We start from the raw sequence: 4,940 nt of genomic DNA, 5'->3' as shown, positions 1-4,940 counted from the left end.
AGTTTGTTAGTTTGTTAGTTTGTTAGTTTGTTAGTTTGTTAGTTTGTTAGTTTGTTAGTTTGTTAGTTTGTTAGTTTGTTAGTTTGTTAGTTTGTTAGTTTCTTAGTTGCATGACAAATTCGTCTTCAAATATTTTATCAAATTTGAGATAGATCACTTTTCCACCAATTCCCACTAGATACATAGTCATCCATTTTGATAAACCTCTTCATTCTTCACAGGCATTCACAATAAAAAATGTAAACAAATGTTCACTTAAAACCATGACGAAATGTCACATATTTTGAACTTTTATTTCATTTTTTTTATTAAAAATTCAATGAATTTATAAACACCCTCTTTATAAACACCCGTGACATTGTTTCATGGAAGAAAAGGAAATAGAAAAAAGAGCAAAAACATACATAACAAAAACAGGAAACAAACATTTAAGACAACAAGTGAAAATGGCTGCAAGTTTTACGTTGCTTTTGAGTGTCAGTTGTTGTTTATAAATAAATAAATTGTTATTAAATATTATAAGGCCAATTATATAATTGCAAATACTTAAAGACACTAAAAGAGAAAAGGACAATAAAAACTAATAATATTTGATTGACATGGTTTTGTAAAATATTGTTTAGTACAAAAGAAAATGTATTGGAAATATTTTTTTATAAAAATAGTGACATATAAATGTAAAACTATTTTTTATTATAATATTTATAGATTATTATCCATGAAGGCTTATTGATTTTAACTTAGAAATTCAAAAGGCTTACATCTAGCGAAAGAGAATATGGTAATACTAATCAATTTGAATACAAGATTGGAAAGATGATAACACTTGTGGCTATTCAATATTAACTTGACCTTAATAATATTAATTAGATTGAGTAAAAAACTGTTGAGCATTTGAAAGGTGTAGAATTTATGGTAAACAAAATTTGAAAATAATTTAATTAATGTATAAATACTAAAGTAGTTTCGACATTTGGAAGTTTTAGATGGCAACAGCACACTTTTCTTATGACTTCATCAACATTTAAAAATTTAAAAACTTGAATTTCCTTAAACTCCTTTATATCCTTCAATTTTGAAACTAATCGAAAGTGATAACTTTAAGGAGCGAAATTTTCCTGTCTTCCTTGTATGTAAAAGAAAGCTTTATTTTCTTTGACATTTAAAAACTTGAGACAAGAGTATATCTTCTCAAAGAAAAAAAAAAGAAAAAAAAGAAATAAAGTAGAAACTTTTGATTTTCCATTAGACTTAACACAAGAAATCTTTAAATAACTGACAGCCCATAAGCAAAAAGACAAAAAAATAAACAAAAACCAAAACAAATAAACTTATTGCAAGCAATGAGATATTTTTTCTAAATTCCAATAAAATAAAATTAAAATCACAAAACAGCCATAAACATAACGATAAGGCAACAACTCTAGTTAGTTTAAACAATTCTTTTACTTTTAGCGGATTGTTGTTTTTTTCTTCTTTTTTGACTTTATTATTTTATAAAGTTTTTATTACTAAACTTATTTATCACTTTTGTCACTACATTTGTTAAAACAAAAATTACTTAATTATTTCGTTTAACATTTATTTTTTTTTTTGGAAAACCGCGTTGAAAGCGCAAATTTAACCTTAACGCGAGCACTGCTCCTAAAAGACTACCTTAAGTTTTTTTCTTCTTTTTTCATTTTCATCAACTACTAAATAACAGAAAACCACTACGACTATATACGCTTACCAACACTATTGTAAAAACATTAGGATGGCAACATTTCTAAGGAGGAGATAAAAAATGTCGAGTTTTTTCACAAAAAGGAAAATCCTATTTATCTAGTGTATCCTCTATTCTGCAGTCTACGTTATAATCTGGTCTTTATTCTAGTTTATAGTTTAGTATATAGTCTAGACTATAGTCTATAGTCCAGTCTATAGTCTAGACTAGTCTATAGTCTAGCCTATAGTCTAGTCTATAGTCTAGTCTAAAGTTTAGTCTATAGTTTAGTCTATAGTTTAGTCTATAGTCTAGACTAGTCTATAGTCTAGACTAGTCTATGGTCTAGTCTATAGTCTAATCTATAGTCTAGTCTATAGTCTAGTCTATAGTCTAATCTATAGTCTAGTCTATAGTCTAGTCTATAAACTAGTCTATAGTCTAGTCTATAGTCTAGTCTATAGTCTAGTCTATAGTCTAGTCTATAGTCTAGTCTATAGTCTAGTCTATAGTCTAGTCTATAGTCTAGTCTGTAGTCTAGTCTATAGTCTAGTCTATAGTCTAGTCTATAGTCTAGTCTATAGTCTAGTCTATAGTCTAGTCTATAGTCTAGTCTACAGTCTATTCTATAGTCTATAGTCTAACATATAATCTGGACTATATTCTGGTCTATAGTCTGGTCTTTTGACTAGTCTATAGTCTAGCCTATATTTTAGTTTATTGTACAGCCTTTTGTCTAGGTTATTATTTAGCATATATTACTAGTCTATTGTCTGCTCTATAGTCTGGTCTAATGTATAGTTTAGTCTGCTCTAAATTGTGATTTGTCGTCTGGTCTATGTTTAGTCTAGTCTCTTGTCTTTTTTTATTATCCCTGTGGTTTTAAAAATGTTGCAAACATTTTGTTGGTTTAGTAAAAAAAATATATCAGAATATAGTTAGTAAATTTGAATTTTAACTTTACAACATTTTAAAGTAAAATTTTTTATTCTATATTTTAATTAAAATTTTATAAATTTAATTAAAATAAAACTTATTATACATTTCTTTTTTAACATTTTATAACTGTTGCATATCACTCTTTAGTATATATTTTTTCGATTATTAATTGCTTTATTTCCCTATGGTGCAGTTAAAGCGTTCTGTTTTTATTTATTTTAGTTGTGTTATAAAACTAAAACTATAACATAATTGAATATTGAAAAAAAAAATATAAACAATAAAAGTTATCAGTTAAGTTGTGCGGTACAACTGTACGTATGATTACTACCGTGTTGATCATACGTATTGATTTGTATTTGTGCTGAACTTTTGTTTTGTTTTTTAATAGTTTTTGGAAAGTAAAGAGAAATATAAAATTTTGATGAAAGATTTTAATATGCCATTTTGCAAAGAAAATATTCGTATATGATAGTTCATATTATTCCAATACCTTTTAAAATATTGATGAAATTGTATGGTTAATGCTACGCCTTCAATATTGGCCAACAGTTTAACTTTCAATTACCTATTACCAAGAGGTTTAACGTATTTATTAAAGTTTTATAAGTTTTGTAATTGACCGCATATTGTCAGACACATTTTTACAGTGTGACTCAGAAAAGGCTAATATCATAATACAAATTATTGTAGTAAATTTTTAATAATTAATTACTTTGAAAAATATAAACAAATTTATCGGAGTTAAAGATGTTTTTTAACAATACTTTTAATATGTAACTTGTTAAACAGTTTTGCTACACAGTGTAGAATTGTTAAAAAGTTGTAAGCAAGAGATAGAACAGCAATTATTTCTATCAACACGAATAAATGAAAAAAAAAATAAATAAATATCTAAGGACTAATAACTAATACAGTTCAGGCGCGAATAGGTGGTTTTCATTTGATAAATACATATTAGTGATTATAAAAACAAGTGTTGAAAACATATTCACATAGATACGTATGTCGATACTTGATTATATTTAGCCAACCTGCTAGATTGAGTTTTTCAATAAACTTATTTATTTATAAGGTGAACAAAACAAAAACCAAAGAAATATGCAATAAAAAAGTAAAATTTATGAACATTATATTATCAACACTACATTGTTAAAAGCAAAATTGAAATGTACGTAGAAGCAAAGGTAACATACTCCATATTAATAATATAAGTCTTTTAAATATTTTAATAAATTGTTTTTGAAAAAAACTAAAATTGAATTTGTTTGTTTAATAAGATTGTTCAAAAAAATATAAAAGATAACTTACAACAAATACCCAACAAAGTACTACAAAAGTCTTAAGTTTCTTTTTCATTTTTCTAAAACTTATAATAATATAACTCGAAAAGCCATGAATTTATTTAGTTTTTCTATAGTTTAGCTAAAATTGAAAACTAAACAAAACAAATTCTTTACAAATAAAAGTTTTATATCTCTGCATGGTTGCAGGTATTGCTAACATGACATTATTATTTAAGCTGCTTAAGCCATTTTTTGGCTTTAACAAAAAAATAAAAAGTATGAACATCTATTTTATTTTCTTTGTTATTTCTTGCCTTCTATTCAATTAAAAAAAAATACACACTTATATGAAGCAAAATTTTTGTTTGTGTACAATTATCCTTGAGAATCTGCCTTAAAATATGCACAATTTTAAATGTAAAAGTACTACGCAGTTTAAAAATTACATTGCCTAAATTAAATTGAACATTTTGAGCGCTTATGTTACTTAAGAAAATTTGTCTACTTTAATTTTTTATTATTTTAAAAATTTTACAAGTTCGCATTTAACCCTGAATATTATATTTCTAGACTGTTAAGAATTATTTTAATATTTTAGGAAAAAATATTTACCTAATCCATGCAACGTCCAAAAATTTTTAAATTATAGCAAGATACAAGTGATATTTTCTGCAAAACAGAATAACGACCATATGAGCAGTCTATAGACTAGACTATAGATTAGACTATAGACTAGACTATAGACTAAACTATAGCCTAGAATATAAACTAGACTATAGAATAGACTAGACTATAGACTAGACTAGACTATAGACTAGACTATAGAATAGACTAGACTATAGACTAGACTAGACTATAGACTAGACTATAGAATAGACTAGACTATAGACTAGACTATAGATTATAGAATAGACTAGACTATAGACTAGACTATAGAATAGACTAGACTATAGACTAGACTATAGACTAGACTATAGACTAGACTATAGACTAGACTATAGACTAGACTA

General features: G+C 25.9%; 1 protein-coding gene across 2 annotated transcripts in view; it reads right to left on the bottom strand.

The window, feature by feature from the left end:
* LOC111682076 (multiple C2 and transmembrane domain-containing protein) overlaps nucleotides 1–4,940 on the bottom strand; it is a 31,588-nt gene that overhangs the window by 24,485 nt on the left and 2,163 nt on the right. The gene's annotated exons all lie outside the window — the stretch shown is intronic.

The sequence above is a fragment of the Lucilia cuprina genome, chromosome 6, assembly GCF_022045245.1.
Source record: "Lucilia cuprina isolate Lc7/37 chromosome 6, ASM2204524v1, whole genome shotgun sequence".
Classification (NCBI taxonomy): domain Eukaryota; kingdom Metazoa; phylum Arthropoda; class Insecta; order Diptera; family Calliphoridae; genus Lucilia; species Lucilia cuprina.
Note: the sequence above shows the minus strand (reverse complement) of the source record. Positions and strands in the feature narration are given on the sequence as shown.